Here is an 18,350-nt window from a genome sequence, read left to right as displayed (position 1 = left end):
TCTCGGCGCCATTTTGTCTGGGCAGCGGTGGCCGCAGCTCTAGCGCATTTTATGTTTCTGGCAAGATGAGAGCGGCGTCTTCGTCCCGTAGCTTCATCTTAGCGCGGCACCCATTCAGCGTTCCCTGCAGGACAGCACCTGGGGAAGGTCGGAGGAGCCGCGGACCTTTCAGAAGGTCAGTTGGAAGCTCTGGTTGTCCGAGGGACTGGGGGATGGCGCAGCTCTGGCGGCGCCGGCACCGGAAGTGGAGGGGCCGCGCGGCAGCCATGGGCAGAGGCTTCTCGGGGCGGCGGGGCGGGGATGGGGGCCGGGCTGAAGGGGGCGAGGCCTCCGCTCCCGCCGCCAGAGGGAAGGAGGTGGAGGGACGCGCACGTCTCTCTCCGGGCCCATGCTTTGGGCTCCTGTCGAGGGAGTGAGAGATGTCTTGGATTGTGCTCCTCTCCGAGCAGTTCCTCCGCCCTTCGGAAGCGGGCTTGGGAGCCTGTCCGGTTCTCCGGCCGAGGGCCTCGGGCTGTGGCGCCTCCTTCCCGCGGACGGGGAGGCCGGGTTCTGAGTCGGTCGCCCTGCGTGGGGGCGTGTCCGCGTGCCGCTCGCGCGGCGGGGTCAGAGAAGCGGCGGAGCGCCCTGGGTGCCCGGCCCGAGGCCCGCGCGCTGCTGCCCTGACCTCAGACTGTGCGCAAACACTCCAGATAAAAGGACCGCCCGGGAGGACTTGGCTCTGGGCGGCCATTGGTGGTGTGCTGTTAGTCAAGTCTTGTGTTCTGTTAAATACAACAAAAACACGTTGGAAATGGTGGAACAGGGGCATTAACTGGCGAGTTGTTTTAAAGAATGAAATAATTAAGAAAACGTAAAATATTGTGGATAATCCACATTGACTAAATTTACTCAATAAGAACATCTTAATTAAAGCCGAATGAGTTTTTCATTAATCACAGTGATGTTTCTCAAAATTACTTATTAAGAAAGTGAACCGTATGTTGGTATTTCTGTTGAGTGACCTGATCACATTGATCTTGATAGCTGCTTAAAATTATCCTTGTAATACCTCTGTTTGAACCCTGTTGCTCTGTTGGTGGGGCTCCAGGCTGGAAAATGGATGAGTGATTTAATAATTTATGGGGTTTTTGTTTTTGGCAGTTGGTTTGAAGAAAACAGGACCTCTCCGTGACAAATATCCCCACGTATTACTGAGGTGAGTTCTAATATCTGTAAAAATCTTTAGAATTGGGAAAACTGTCTGGAAAAGTTTTTTGTGGACCAGTAAAGTAGAGCCATAAATAGCAGAATGGAAGAATGATAGTTGAAAGGTGTTTTTTTTCGTCAAGGGTTCACTTGAGTGTGTATAATTAGCTTCCTGATGTGATGTTTTAGAATGAAATCACAAAATTAGGACATACTTATGAATTGGCTTACCCATTCATGAAGGTCCCATTTCTGACTTTTTAAGTACTTAGTATTTTTATTACGGCATAAAATGAACATTTTTGTGATTTTTTTCCTCCATATTTAAAAAGTTGGTGTAGGGCCGGCCCCGTGGCTTAGCGGTTAAGTGCGCGTGCTCCGCTGCTGGTGGCCCGGGTTCGGATCCCGGGCGCACACCGACACTCTGCTTCTCCGGCCATGCTGAGGCCGCGTCCCACATACAGCAGCTAGAAGAATGTGCAGCTATGACATAGAACTATCTACTGGGGCTTTGGGGAGAAAATAAATAAATAAAATCTTTAAAAAGTTGGTGTATAGAAAAGATATTTCAGTAAGAGTTTGCAAGTGAAGCGATTTTTTTTTTTCTTAAGGAAATTATAAAACAGTATAATGCTGCTGAACTTTCCAGGGGGTAATCACCTATAATTCCACTGCCCAACTTAAATTGGTATTATCTGATCCAGATAATGCATGTCAGTGGACATTTGGAAATTACTAATACTTACATATTATGCAGAGGAGTTTCTCTTTTTTGTTGGTTTTGTTTTACAAAATAAAGGTCATTCTAGTCGTGCTCATTTTGTCACTCATGTTTTTTACTTTGTGGAGAACACTGGGAACATGGGAAATATTTTGTCCTTCAAGCGTTTTTCATAGGTGTGTAACGTTCTGTAGGATAGGTGTACCATAATTTATATAACCTGTTGTCTTAATTTTTCTGTAATAGCAACAACATGTCTAAATATCCTGCATGTTGTACAAAGGATTTTGCCTAAGAACTGACATCTGTGGCTAAAATTTCTAGGCATCTAGATCTTCCTTCACATCCCTGATTATTTCTTTTGAATAAATTCCCAGAAGTGGAAATAAAAGGCCAAAGGGATTGTACATTTAAGGTTTTTGATCCTTGCACAGGTGTCCATCAGAAAGCTTTTGCTCTTACCACACTTACATTTTTTGTTCTTTTTTCTTTTATCACCCCACCCCACCCCTGTTTTCTATTTTTTCTTTAGCTTTATTTTATTTTAGCTTTATCTTTCTTCTGGGTCTCTGTTTATTCAAGTGGAATTATCACAGCTTTTTAGTCACACATATAGTAAAATAAATTTGGAAATTTTTCTGGGACCTTTGGAGTGATTTTTTAAAACTAATTTTTCATTCTAGAATAGTTAGGCATTTATACAGTGAAACCTTTTGCTACACAGAAGTGACATTGAGAGGAAACTAAAAACAAATTGTTTTTATGGTAGAGTTACTTGAGTTTAACTATTGTATGTTTCCCTGTAACTTTCCTTAAAGTTTTCCATCCTTAAGTGCGTTCTCTTGGTGCCTTTTTACCCTCACAAGACCCTCTGCATGCCTCTCTCATCACACTTACTCTGCAGTTGTTTGGCTCTTCCCCAGCTTGAGACCCTACTCCCAGGGGCAGCAGCTGAGGTTTTAATCACTGTTGTGTGTCCCTGCCTGATACATGATGGGTGTTCTGTCAGTATTTCTTATGAATCTGTAGGTGCTTTTGTATACAAAATATGTGAAATAAGCTAACTTAAGTTTTCTTTAACAGTAATTCTCTTCTGAGAATTTACGATGTTCCACAGATGCTCTTAACCTTGAAAACTTTTTTAATTTGTAATTGCTAATATAATGTGCATTTAGAGAACCCATAAGAATAGTTATGCAAGATTTTTTTTCCTCAATTCTTTTAAGGTGTTTATGATATTTTAATGGAAGGAGACTGTAAATCAGTATTAACTGAACAGTCACTAGACCATCTCCTAGATATAAATGGAAGAAAATTATGGTAGAATTGTTTTTTGTAACCTATTTCAGTGACCCCAAACTAATAGAATAATGTTTTCTACAAAATCAAAAGTGTCAAATTTTTAGTAATGTTTCTGTGATGAAAGGCTTTTTTTTTTTTTTTTTTTGGTGAGGAAGAGTACCTCTGAGCTAACATCTGTTCCCAGTCCTCCTCTTTTTGCTGAGGAAGATTGGCCCTGGGCAAACATCCGTGCCCGTCTTCCTCTACTTCATATGTGGGATGGCTGCCACAGCATGGCTTGATAGGCGGTGTGTAAGTCCACGCCCGGGATCCAAACCTGCAAACCCTATGCTGCCAAAGCGGAGTACACGAACTTAACCACTATGCCACCGGGCTGGCCCCAGTAGAAGGCTATTTTGAAAGCAGAATGTTTTGCTTATTTGGTCGAGGGTTCAAATGAGGCTTTATAATTAGTTTCCTGACGTGATATTTTAGAAATCTCAAAATTAGAACATCCCTATGGATTTGTTTACCGTTCATATGGTTCCCATATCTGAATTTTTAATCACAGAACACTATAAACATTTTCATGATTTCTTTTTACCCATGGTAAAGTACTTGACATAGATCTCATCAGTAAAAGTGTTGAGAAGTGAAGCAGTTTTTTTTTTAAAGGAATTATAAACCAGTCTGTGTTCTGAGTGTGTGGGCTATAGCATACTCAAAACTGAAAGAAATCTTTGTCTTCTAGAGTAAGCCTCATTTTGTGGAAAAATGAAGGAAGGTGTTCCACTTTTAAAAGACCTGGATCTGCTATCTGTTGAAAATTCTGTTTCTGGTATGTCATTTTACTTAACTCTTCTTTGGTAATCAAGATTGTCCATGTTATTATTACATATATCTCATTTGAAAAATGATAGAATTTGTTTCATTGTATAGCTATTTCTGTAAATGTCTGTGTTGAGAAGTGGAACAGATTGCTATGTTGAGTGTAGCTGCTGTCCTAATGATTTAATTATTTTTTTTGGAAACGTACATAATTTGCTTATTTGTAACCAAAGCAGTCTTCGCAATCTCTGTATGGTCATTTGTCCTCTTAGATGTCACTGCAGCTTTTATGGCCACATATAGTTACAGATATTGGTTTTCTTTCATATATAATTTGAACAAGAATGACAGCATATTATAGGATTTGGATTCAAGCTGATCCTAGGTTACCTAGTGGCATTCCTATATGGCAAGGATCTGGGCTCAAGGAGCCTACTGTCAGTAAAAGGAAGAACATAATTAAACATGTGGAAAGTTAATATAATAGTTATTTCAAAAGATTCAATCGATTTAGATAACTTTTTAGAGATTTAAATCATGGTTCATGAGAATACGAAATTTGTCAAAGTTCAGTATACAATCAGATCTAATTCTTTTTAAAAAGACAAATTGTTTATAATGCAGAACAGAAAGAAATTTAAGGATCATTGAAGGCTTTTCAAGGTTAGTGAGATGTACTATGTAAAATGAGAAGAAAGGAAGACAGTCTAAGTGAGTGAAAGGTTGTGAACAAGAGTGCAGTTATATAAGGAAAGCTGTGTTTGGGACAGTGAATAAACCGGTTTGGAGAGGATAACTGACTAAAGATTACATTGGGAAAATTGTGTGAGGCCAACTTGTCAGCGTTTCTAGGATGAGCTGGACATCAGAGTTACATGGGGTGCTTGCCCCCTATATAGGTTTGGGAATCTTCAGAGGTCCTTGAAAGCTCGGATGTGAGCAGAAAATGAAGATTATTTTTGTTTTGTTTTATTTTCAAATTTTACAAATCACAGTGTACCTTGAAAAAAAGAAAAAGAAAAAATCACTTTTAATCCCAATATTAAATTTTTTTCTTTGGGGGTGGGGCAGAAGATTTGCCCTGAGCTAACATCCGTTGGCAATCTTCCTCTTTTTTTTTTTTTTTTTTTTTTTGCTTGAGGAAGATTAGCTCTGAGCTAACATCTGTGCCTGTCTTCCTCCATTTTACATGTGGGATGCATCCACAGCATGGCTGATGAGTGGAGTAGGTCCACACCCAGGATCTGAACTTGGGCCCCCTATGCGGAGCACGTGGAACTTGAACCACTAGGCCATGGGGCTGCCCACCCAGTGTTAAATTTTTAAAATTTCCTTCTTTATTGTCTGTATGTATATTCTTTCTTTAGTCTTAGAGTAATTTTTATTTTTCTTTGTTCCTTTAACATTGTCATAAGCATTCAGTGTGACTGCACAGTCTCCATAATAATTTTAATGTCTGAAAGTAGCCCATCAAACTGTTTTATCTGTAAGCTCATTTTTCTGTTGCTTGACTGTTTAGGTTTCTAATTCTTCAGTATTGTGGTGCAATTATCTACGTGCATACAGTATTTTCTGTCTCTTGGACTGTTCTTTTAGAATTGACTTAAAAGGTCATGGTATGAAAATTTTTTAGCCAGCCCTGGTGGTCTAGTGGTTTAGATTCAGCGCTCTCACTGTCACAGCCAGGCTTTGTTTCCTGATCAGGGAACCACACCACCCGTCTGCTTGTTGTCATACTGTGGCAGCTGCATGTTGCTGTGATGCTGAAAGCAATGTCACTAGTATTTCAAATACCAGCAGGGTCACTCATGGTGGAGAGGTTTTGCCAGAGCTTCCAGACTAGACAGACTAGGAAGAAGGACCCAGCCACCCACTTGTGGAAAAATTGGCCGTGAAAACCCTATGAATAGCAGCACAGCATTGTTTGATGTAGCGTCAGAAGGGGAGAAGATGATGTGGAAAGATGGGGCAGGGTTCCACTCTGCTGTACACACTACACACAACTCGCTAGGAGTTGGAATCAACCTGATGGCGCTAAAAACAACAAATGAACATTTTTATGACACTTAAAACATTGCCATGTTTTCCAAGAGAGTTAAAATTTACGCTGTCACCCTTCCTGTGAGTTTAGCTACCAGCATTGGGTAGTCTGTAATTATAATCATTTTTGCTTAAGTTAATAAGTGCAAAATATGTTGAGCTCTCTTTTTCTTTGTAATATTTTTGTTGTTAACTAGTGAGATGGGACCTTCTATAATTTCACTTACTGAGTCTTAGTAATAGACAAGTTGTCTATTCAAGACTTCTGTCCGTTTATGTATTAAGAGTCTTGATATTTTATTTCTTTGAGTTTAGTATATAATATTTAGTAGTAATTTGCTGTGGATATTTTTCCATATGGACTTCTCCTTTAATTTTTTTTTTGTTTGGAGTTTTGAATAGACACAGAAGGGTATGATGTACACAAAATATATTGTTGAAAAATTATTTGGAAACAGTCTGCAACATGACTGAAGAAATGACACAGAAATTGAAGGTAGGGAGACAAGATACTGTTGCAGTGGTGTCAGCATGAGGTGAAATTAGAGTAGGACCTAGAGAGAGAGAGGAAGGAATTAAGTGAGCAAGGGATTGTGAGGGAAGAAAAAAAGAGTTGACAGCATTTTATCTCTGATTATAGAGGTAAAGAACACAGAAGAGAAAACACTCAAAGATTTTAAAGAGCGGGGAATAGATCCCACCATTAACTGATTTGGAAAGTCAGGAGAGGCCACTGGTTGGTAAGGAAGATGGTATCAGTCTTAAACATGCTAGTTAGAGCTTGAAATGTACAGGAAGCATCTATTCTTCCTTTTCTCAAAGTGCCTATCCGGTTCCTAATTGGGACAAGGCATATGCTGGACCTTACATTATTTTCTATATTTTGACGTTTAATTTCATTCTTCCGTTAGACTTTGGTGCTTTTATGAGGGCTTTCTTATTTCTGATTTTTAAAGTATGACGAATTGAAAAGAAAAGTTAAAGTGGATTAATAAGTGCAGGGAAACCAGATGATTCTTGAACTAAATTGAGAGGTTAGTTTCTCATTAAAAAAAAATTACAGTTTTAAGAGAGCATCTTACAAAATATATGTATGCTTTTAAACTGTTCAAATATATGGGGTGAAATATCTTTCCTCCTCTTGCTCAGTAGACTAAATTTTGTGTTTTGTTTTAGTTTAATTATTTTAACAAAATAGAGAGATAACAGATGTACGTTTGTAGAACATGAATGTTTAGCCAAGATTCTTTAAATATCTGAAATCTAAATAAAGATGTTAATTGTCTTGTTTTTGGAAACCACTTTTATTTCAACAGATGAAATTTAAGTGTTCAGTATAAGGAAAGACTTGAACAATTAGAAATATCAAAACATAGAATAGGTTAAGTTTTGGGGCCAGCCCCGTGGCTTAGCGGTTAAGTGCTCTCGCTCTGCTACTGGCGGCCCGGGTTCAGATCCGGGCGCGCACCAACGCACCACTTGTCCGGCCATGCTGAGGCGGCGTCCCACGTACAGCAACTGGAGGGATGTGCAACTATGACACACAACTATCTACTGGGGCTTTGGGGAGAAAAAGGGAAAAAAAAGAATAAGCTGTTTTGAGTCGTCATCAAGAACTTAGTTTAACCAGTTAACCTTTCATTGTCCCCTCTCCCCCACTTTTTCCTAGAGCTTTAAAAAATGTTTTCTGCTATTTAGCAAGGAAAAAGTTATGATTTTGTTTTATTTTTTGTTTTATTTATTTATTTTTGTGAGGAAGATCAGCCCTGAGCTAACATCCGTGCCAATCCTCCTCTTTTTGCTGAGGAAGACCGGCCCTGAGCTAACATCTCTTGCCAGTCCTCCTCCTTTTTTTCCCCTTTTTCTCCCCAAAGCCCCAGTAGATAGTTGTATGTCGTAGTTGCACATCATTCTAGTTGCTATATGTGGGACGCGCCTCAGCATGGCCAGACAAGCGGTGCCTCGGTGCGCGCCTGGGATCCGAACCTGGGCCGCCAGTAGCGGAGCGCACGCACCCAACCGCCAAGCCACAGGGTCGGCCCTATGATTTTGTTTTAGAAAAAACAAGTCTTTTAAATGATCATTTAGATACCAATCATAATATTAATTTTTTTTCCCTTTTTTTTGATTTGGCTTTTTAATCTGTTTTTATAAAACCTAACCCTCAAATGGTCTTATGAAATTTGAGCTAGTTTGTTACATATATCAAGACTGTCTTTGATCTCATTGAAATAATTAGGTATTAGGGAGGGAAGAGGGCAAAACGGGTGATTCGCATATGTGTATGGTGGTGGATGGTAATTAGTCTTTGGGTGGTGAAAATGATGTAATCCACACAAATCGAAATATAATGATGTACACCTGAATTTTATATAATGTTATAAACCAATGTTACCTCAATAAAAAAAATTAACTGAAAATAATAATAATTAGGTATTAAAAAATTTTCCCATCATAGTGCTAGCTTTGAGTTACAAAGATATAATCTATTTACACATTGAGGAAAGGGTGATTAATACATTCAGAAACATAACATTTGTGCATTTGTTTTCAGCATTCTTAGTTTTTTATGAATATGTGGTTTTATGTATGTTTTAATTGCTTCTCTTTTATTCATCCCTTGCCTTTAGTACCTTTTATTTTTCAAAGATTAAGTCATTGAAGTTACTTACAGGATTTAAGTCTTCCCCATGTCCGCACTTAGAATGATAGCTTTAAAATCATTCATGAAAAAAAAATCAGAGATAGCAAAGAAGATATTTCTAGCTTTAGAATGTGTAGATGTGGCCAGGCTTTTTGTGGGGAGGGGTGGTTTATGGCAAATTTCTTAAAGTCTCTGCCCCTTCTGTAAAATGGGTATTATGATAATAAAACTGACCTGACAAGGTTGTGATTAGTATTAAATGAGTTAATACATGTAAAGTGCTTAGAATAGTGCCAAGCATTTAGGAAGCACTCAGACTTGAAGTGGTGTCGTCAGTGTGTATAATGCTGTTATGTAGTGTCTGTCATTCCGAGAGAGTTTTAAAAGGTTATTATGTTTATATACAGAAATAAAGCATCTAGACTCTTTGCCTCCCATTCAAGACCTTCCTGAAGGTCATATGAACCTCTGTGCAAACATACTTCCTGCTTCTTCCCTTCAGGTATTATTTGCAGCAGTCAACTAAAACTATTATGGCTCCCCGTACAAGCTCTGTTTTCCCAGTTCTTTGTTTTTATTCATACCTTTCCCACCATCTGGAATGTTGCCCTATCACCACATGTTCAAAAGCTACTGTTTAAGTGAAACTGTCCGGATACCCCTGTAACTGTAGGTAATCTGTCTATATGAATTTCATATATTTCCTCTTACATGATTCCTACCACTTTCTATATTGCATTTTAGCTTTTTATCCACTTATATGTCCTTCACTAAGTTATGACATCCTTACAGGCAGAGAACTGTAGTTTATTCACCTTTGTAGGTTTAGAACCTATCATAGGCTTTGGCACTTAGTAAGCACTCATTTGTGGAGTAAAAGTTTGTAAAAGGTATAGCAAGCTAAAAGGTAACATTTAATGGACAAATGCATGCCAGTAAAAATGTGCTGTGTCAGTGTTTGTACACAAGGAACATCTTGCCTGATCAGTTACTTAAAATGAGATCACTTGAAGTTTTAGGAATTGGGTCAGATTCAAGAACATAGAGAGGATAGAGCACTATAAGGACTATCCACAGGTCAAGAATTTTCATTAGAGTGTTTTCCTTTTCTTTTTTAAAAAGATGGTATGTCTAATTAACCATCAGAGGGATTGCTTCTCTGACAGTAACTGATTTTTCACAGATCTGCCCACCCACCAATCTTCCTTATCACCAGTGGTCCAAATTTATGAGAAGTTTGGCCAGGACTAAGGGTACATCCGCCAATATCAGAATATACAAGCCACCTAGCTCAGTCAATTATTAAACCCATAATCTCACGCTACAAGTACATCTTTCTTATCACAATACCATAATGCCTCTAGGTTTGAAAGTAGGGGTAGTCTGAGAATAGGAACGGAGTAAGCTGTTTCATGAGGACACTTATTTTTTCCTTGCTTACTGTAATATTAATAGGGTCTTGGCCTCTAGATTTACAAGAAATGGGAATGGTGGGAAATGGGGAGATAAAATATCAGGCTCACAGTAGGGATTCACAGAGCTAAAGCAGCAATTATGTACTCTTAGCTCAAAAATTCTCAGAATTTTTACAGTTAGTTCAATGATATGTTGGTTTGAATAAGTATCCTAATATAAAAACACTGGATTTGAAAACCAGATGTTGTGTGTTCTAGTCATAAGCCTGTTCTCATTGGTTGTGACCTGGGATACATGACTCTGCATGAGTATTTGCTTTAGAGGATAGGGGCATGGGGCTAGGTATTTACAGCTCTTAATGGTTCCAGTCCAGCACCATATTTTTCAGATAAGAATTCCTATGCGTACTTCTGGTATCAATCAATCCCTTAAAGGTTGACTGATATTTAACAACCCCTGAGAATCAGAAGTATCAGACATTGACTCGACAACTTAGCACTGAAGGAAGTTGCTGCTATTTCTTTCGCATAGGATCAAATTCTGACGGAAACTTTAATGTCCTGCTTACCTCACTGTTTCATTTAATAGGAATTCTAATTGCTTTCATTGGCTCTTAAAACAGATACTTGGAATAATAACTAAGCAACATCACTGATTAATTTCATTATAGTGAAGTTTTTTATTGTGTGTGTGTGTACTGCCCACACACACAACAAATGAAAGTACAGTGTACTCCAGTATTTTCTCTTATAGTTCATTTTTTTAAAAAAAATTGTGACCCACAAAATTGATTTCATGACTTACTGTGGGTCTCAGCCTGCTTTTGGGGACAGGGATGGATTAGATAATAATGGTTTACATTTGTTTGGTAGTTTAACATTTACTAGGCACTTTGGTATACTGCTGTACCCTTAAGTGTGATAGCTTAAAAGTTAAGACACAAATTGTTACCTGAAAATGCTTCTAGTTGTTTCAACAGCCATGGAATATGGGGAGGGAGAGGCAACTGGAAGAAGTCATGGGGGAGGGATTTTCTTTTTTCCTTTTGTTGGCTTATCTTATATTTGGTAGTGTTATTCAGTCTGCTAATCCTAATGGCCTACTTAGGGGTTTGTATTTATGTTTATTTGTATTTAGGGTTACCTCAAATCTTGTGGCAAGCATAAATAAAAAATTTTTCCCCATGTAGGTTCTCTCAAACTAAACTAGAAGTCTTAACTGTGTGTTTTTTTAATCTTTGTGTTTCTTAGTCTTTATATGCAGTCATAAAACAGCTTCCAATGTTTGTATAATTTTAGTGACTTAGGTCTTGGTCAGACAGGACAGGGAAAAAAGAATGTAACAAAAAGAAAACCCATCTTCCTGTTTCTTATTCCTCTATGTGTCATGTGATATTGTCTTTAAGGCCTTTAGATTGCCAAGGGAACCTTGGTAACCAAGGCAAACTTTTGCTGTTTTCCTCTCAGATTTGAAGTTCTGCATTTTATTACACAGTCATGAAGAACTAGTCTGTTACCAGTAAATACTTAAGCCACAAAACTTGCTTCTCTATGCTGCCAAGTACTTCCTGTTTTGTCAGATTACCATTTAGGGAAAAGAATGGATTTAGAGTAGACGAGCCTGAGTTTCATGTTTTAAAGCTGAAATGCAGTTTGGAAGCTGTCCAGATAATCTAGATAGGAAAAAAAAAATGGCACGTCATGTCTACACATGAAGTCATGTGTCAGAAAGCTTCATTTGGCTTCATATCATGAAAAAGAGGGTTGCCAGGAAGGAAGAGAAACATTGTTGTCAGAAATAGTGTATGACTTGCCAACATTGTGGCTTGGGTTTAGTCTTTCCATGTCAAAGGTGTTTCAGTTTGTGAATGATTCATTATATTGCCTGTGAAGGAAAGATCTCTGTTCATTTCTAGCAGACTTTTCCTCTAGAAATATGTAAGAACTGCATTCAGCCACAATTACTTGATTTTCAGTAGGGACAGTTGAAAGGTCAAATGGTGATGAGAATAGAAATGGGCGACATTGTGAATATTGAATATCTTTGGGGGGAAAGTTGCAGTAAAATGATTTTAAGAATCTTTTGCAACTAAAATAGTGAGTAAATAGAACATTTGCTTATAAGTGATGAATCATGTGTCACTTTTTTATCGTATGAAATGAACTTCTAATCTGGTGTTAATAGAACGTGTCAGTAGAACATACTTTCAGTGTAAACCTGAATCCCCTCATATTGCTGGTGAGGGAATCTTGTGTTAAGGTTCTTTTGCAGGGGTGGAACCAAGCCCTTCTACAAAATTTTCTTTGACCAGACTGATCTGGCCTGCCTTAAGTTGGAGCTATTTTTCTCTTTCTTGACCTGTCAGTAAAATAAGAAAGATGCTTTTTAATCTTTCAGCACTTATGCAATTTCGTCCTTATCGGCTCCTGGCTCTTTGTCCACCCTCATGTTGGAAATATTCAGAGAACTGATGCTAAATCATAAGATATTTGAAACTCTCTACTGTAAGGTTTCTACCAGATACTTCCCTTTCTATCATCTAGGTATGTGCTGTTTCTGAGACATGTATTTCTTTAAAAATCCAATGGGGAAAAAAAGATGTTTCTAAATACCCATCATGCCCTACAGCTTCATCCTCCATTTTGCTTTGTAATAAATCTCATCTCTTGAAACCCTTTAACTGTTTTTGTTGCCATGTTCTCGTTTTAATAACCTGTGTCCAAATCAGTGATTTTCAAATTTTAGTGTATTCATAAGCATTACATCAGGTGCTTGTTCAAAATACAGATTCCTGGGCCCTCACTTCAGACCTAGTGAATTCAATCCTATGGAGAATTCTTATGCAGGTGGTCTTTGAGCCAGATGGAGAAAGTTACTTACCACATGCATTCTCACTGTCATCTACATTCTGTTCCTCATATTCTGTTAGTTTTTTCACTTTGTTTCAGTTATTCACATCTCAGGTTTTTTCCTACTAATAATTATTGATATCCTTAGTTTTTCTCCTAAAATTACTGACTGAAGAACTCATCCATTAGACCTCCAGGAGACTGTCCCACATTCCCTCCTTGTTAGTCAGAATTTATCTTCCCCCCCTTCCCAAAGCACACATTTATAGTTCAGTATATACAGTGTGTGTGTATATATACACACACACACACACACACACACAAATACATGGCACACATATTTCTAATATACCTTGCTAGTGATTTTCAAATGTGTTTTTCTCACTGGGGAAAGAGTTGTATCTCTCTACTTTTAATCTTTCCTGGCAGTGTGATACATCATAGGCATCCATACGTTTGCATTGAATCTTGACTGCTATAACTTGGTTGCTACTGACTCTGAAACTGTCAATCTACTAAAGATGATAGGTTATCATCCTTATAGCTCTAATTCTTGTACACCATTTCCCTTTCTCTAAATTATCAGTATTTCCTTGGTGCTGTCTTAAGAATACTTCTCTCATATTACATTGGTCTTGAAGCCTGTTGGCTTTCCTGAAAAAAAAAGTTTTTAGTAACTCCCATTCCCATATGGACTATGTAGTTCAACTCCTTATTTAAATGAATTTTCCTAAAATTCCACTTTGTGGTACCACATAGTAAAAATCAAGTAAAAATCCATATCATACACTTCAAATGCAGACTCAGGCTGTGCAAGGGCTCTTGATCTTCAACAACCTTTATAATAACCACAACACACCAGCATTTACTTTTTTAAAGAGTACAAAAGGATACACAAATATGACGATTACCTCTTGAAGGGGTGGGATCGTCAAAGGAGGAACATTAGAGTTTTATTTGTAATATGAATTGTCTGTTCAAATCTTTTGCCCATTTTTAAAATTGAGTGGTGGGTTTCTTAGGGTTGAATTTTGAGAGTTCTTTATACATGTCCTTTTATCAGATGTGTGATTTGCAAATATTTTTCCCTAAAATTTTGTCTTTTCATTCTCTTATTGTTATTAGGAGAGCAGAAGCTGTTAATTTTGGTGAAATTCAGTTTGTCAGGTTTTTTTTTTTTTCATTTATGTATCATGCTTTTGGTATATTATCTTAGAAGTCTTTTTTTAAACCAGTCAGAGATCTTCTGTTTTCCTCTAGAAGTCTGAGTTTGAGGTACATTTTGGCTTATCGCTTTGAGTTAATTTCTGTAAATGGTAACAGGGTATGGTTTGGTTTTTGGGTGGTGTTGGTTTCTTTTGCATATGGATTTCCAGTTGTTCCAGCACCATTTGTAAAAAGGCACTATCCTTCTCCATTGATTTGCCTTTTCGCTTTTGTCAACTGACCGTATTTGTCAGTCTTAATCTTTAGACTCCATTCTATTCCATTAACAGTATGTCTAATACATTAACTTTATAGTAAGTCTTTTTTTTTTTTTAAAGATTTTATTTATTTATTTTTTTCCCCCAAAGCCCCAGCAGATAGTTGTATGTCATAGCTGCACATCCCTCTAGTTGCTGTATGTGGGACGCGGCCTCAGCATGGCCGGAGAAGCGGTGCGTCGGTGCACGCCCGGGATCCGAACCCGGGCCGCCGGCAGCGGAGCGCGTGCATTTAACCGCTAAGCCACTGGGCCGGCCCTATAGTAAGTCTTGAAATCAAGTGGCAAGGGTCTTCTTTTTCTTTTTCAAAATTGTTTTGGCTATTGTAATTCCTTTTCTCATATAAATTTTAGAAACAGCTTGTTGATTTCTTTCCCCCATTCCCCACAAGAGAGCCTCTTGCAGATTCGGTTGGGTTTACACTGAATTTATAAATCAGTTTAGGGAGAACTGACAACAATACTGAGTCTTCTGATGAGTTTGTTTATTTAGTTCATTTTCTCTCACCAGCATTTTTTAATTTTCAACGTGAAACCTTGCACAAATTTAATTTTATACCTAAGTATTCCTGTTTTCTATGCCATCTTAAATGGTATATAATCCTCATTTTATAGATGAGGAAATTAAGTAACTTGCCTAAGGTGACACAATTGTTAAGTGACCATGCCACTTTGAAAGTTACATGAGCTTATAAACCACTATCCTGGTTTTAATGATGATGCTAATTTTCTTATTCTGAAATTGTTATGGTTACAATGGTGGCAGAGAGGAAAACTTCTTTTAACAAGTAAAATCCCATTACCATGCTCCTATAAAAGAATTGATCCCCAAAGTTTATTTTCTGAGCTTGGGTTTTCCAGATCTGTTCAAATCATAAACCACCTAGAAGCCTGTGATCAATACATTTTTGAACCAGTGTTTTTAAATAGTATATGTTATCTGGCAGTTAACTAGTATGAATTATTTCAGTAAAAAAAATGTGTGCCTTTTAGCATTTGAATGCCTACTGAGTGTTCACCAGTGGAGATACAAAGACATGATTTCTTTTCTTGAAAAACTCCCATCTGGGGGCAAAGGGGAATACACTTTTATAGTAAACACTATAATAGATGCATACACAAGGTGAGTGGTAGAACAAGAGCTTTACTTAGTTGGGGTTAAGAGTAGCTGCACTTTTACTCATTTCATGTTTTGGAGTTTCCTTTAAAAAAATTAGTTTGACAACTATTAAGTGGGAAACATGTAAAGAGCTTTGAGAGGGAGAAATCTGACAATCATTTCAGAAGGCTTTCTCTGGCAGGTGGTGAGAGTCTTGAGGAAAAACCAGTTAAGAAATAGCCTAGGCATGGCAGATACAATATGGATATGATAGAGTGCAGGAAAGTCTGGTTTCCATTTCCAAATATAAAGAATTCATAAGTTAGAGAAACAGTATTAGGATTGAGTGTTTTACATTAAGACTTGATTTTCATTTATGGATTTCTTCTGGTTTCTTAATAGCATTTTGATAAATGGATATTTTTACAAAATGAGAAAAAAATAATTCATTTGTAATCTTAATTTGAAGAGTATTTTAAAGTTTCAATCAATTAAACATATTGATGACCTACAATTTGATTTTTCTCAGTTATTTTTCAGGTCCCTTTATGAATGATGGAAATAAAAGGCAAATGGATAATCTAATCAGATAAGTGATATTTTTTTTTTATATAGTATAAATATATTATTTGTAATCTCTAAACCAAAACTTTGTTCTTTAAAACATTTTTACTTTTTTTTTTAGGTGCCAGTATCAAGAAGGTTTACAGTAATAAGGTACTCAGTCTTTTCTGAAAATAAATTTGTAGTCAAAGTAAAATGTACCAGCTTGTTTTTTTCCTCAGAGGCTAATCATATCTCAACAGTGCATTTACAGAGTGCCCCTACAATTAAACCTAGATTATTTATTAATCCTGTATATTATAGTACATATGAAAATCAATTGCTTTTCTTTCATAATAGCCACAGACCTAGGTGAATCTGCTTAAATAGTTTTAGATTTATCTGATGTTATGGCATCTTTAGTAGTTACCAGGTGGCTTAGTTGCTGAAATTTAGGTTTCTTTAGAACCAATGTCTGTTCTTTTAAAGAAGATTCTTAGCTATACTGATGTGAATTAAGAACAGATCTACTGGGCCGGCTCCGTGGCTTAGCGGTTAAGTGCGCGCGCTCCGCTGCTGGCGGCCTGGGTTCAGATCCCAGGCGTGCAACGACGCACTGCTTCTCCGGCCATGCTGAGGCCGCGTCCCACATACAGCAACTAGAAGGATGTGCAGCTATGACATACAACTATCTACTGGCGCTTTGGGGGGAAAAATAAAAATAAATGAATTAAAAACAAAACAAATCTACTCACAGCACAATAAGAATAGAAGATTCATGTGTCATTCATACATTGGAAATTTGGAAAAGTATAGAGTGGCTATAAATTGGCTTAGGGATAGTTTATTGATTATCTGTCTACAGATATATCCAATTTAATATTGTTTAGGTGTTTGTCCAAGGCCAGCACTGGTGTCATGGGTTGTAAAATATAGCAGGTAATTTTGCATAAAAGGTGACATGGTAATGAAATACTGGTTTTGAGTTGTTTGTATAGTAGTTAACTATTCACATATAATGATTTGCTATTTAAACCACAGAGATGCTCAAAGTCCAACAACACCCTACTGCTAAACTCATTAACTAGATTACCTTTTTAGGAAAGCATGACAGTTGAATGAGTGCTACTGGCACGAGCCTAAGAAAGGGTGTGTGTACCTGGCATACTTGGGCTGAGGTCAGATTGTTTCTTCCTGCTGTGAGTGCTATTGGTCAGGTTATGACATTTGTTCTTAACAGGCCACAATACTGATTATTCCACTCAGTTCTGTTTACGGAGCACCTCCACATATATTCTGATTTTTTTTTAGCATAAAATATGGGTATTTTTATTTGAACTTCACAGATCAAGAAATTTTTTAAGTGACAGAATAGGGAGTTTGTGAATCCTTTTAAATCCACTCCTCACCACAATAAAAGAAGAAAAAAAAAGTTCTTGACTCTCCAACCTGAAACATCTTTCTTGTGTATCATACCTAAAAGTTAACAGTGGCAGACAGCCAACATTTCACTGAATACAAAAGTGGGCAGTGGCATCAATTAATTGCCTACTAAGTTGGTAGGTACTTTTTACACAACAGCCCAAGAGGATATGGTCTTTAGAATCTAGATGAGTAATGGAATGGAGCTTTGAATTAATCTGATTCAAAAACTCTTGTTGCAGTATTTTAACTAAGGAATTTTTTTTTTTTTTTTTTTTTTTTTTTTTGGTGAGGAGGTAAGCCCTGTGCTAACATCGGCCCATCCTCCTCTTTTGCTGACGAATACTGGCCCTGGGCTAACGTCCGTGCCCCTCTTCCTCCACTTTATATGGGACGCCGCCACAGCATGGCATGCCCGGGATCCAAACTGGCGAACCCTGGGCTGCCGCAGCGGAGCATGTGCACTTAACCTCTTGTGCCACCGGGCCGGCCCTTAACTAAGGAATTTTTAAATAGGCATAAATCTGCATCTTACTTTATTTAATTAATTTATTTATTTATTGTAAGGAAGATCAGCCCTGAGTTAACATCCATGCCAATCCTCCTCTTTTTGCTGAGGAAGAGTGGCCCTGGGCTAACATGTGTGCCCATCTTCCTCCACTTTATATGGGACGCCGCCACAGCGTGGCCTGACAAGCGGTGCGTCCGTGCGCGCCCGGGATCCAAAGCTGAGTTGCCAGCAGCGGAGCACGAGCACTTAATCACTAAGCCACAGGGCCGGCCCCTATGTTTTAATACTGAGTAAATATGTGCTCAGTTACCCCCACCAATTTTGTCAA

The 18,350-nt window shown here is 38.0% G+C and overlaps 1 long non-coding RNA gene across 1 annotated transcript; it reads left to right on the top strand.

Moving 5' to 3' along the window:
• Positions 1-9: 9 nt before the first annotated feature.
• Positions 10-16,152, top strand: LOC131420796 (uncharacterized). The gene is made up of 4 exons (XR_009223686.1): positions 10-175; positions 1,141-1,195; positions 3,939-4,025; positions 16,076-16,152. It is a non-coding gene; the product is annotated as an uncharacterized LOC131420796 (long non-coding RNA).
• The last annotated feature ends 2,198 nt before the right edge of the window (positions 16,153-18,350 follow it).

Source organism: Diceros bicornis, chromosome 24 (genome assembly GCF_020826845.1).
Source record: "Diceros bicornis minor isolate mBicDic1 chromosome 24, mDicBic1.mat.cur, whole genome shotgun sequence".
NCBI lineage: Eukaryota > Metazoa > Chordata > Mammalia > Perissodactyla > Rhinocerotidae > Diceros > Diceros bicornis.
The sequence above is the reverse complement of the archived record's forward strand: the minus strand, read 5'-3'. Positions and strand labels throughout refer to the sequence as shown.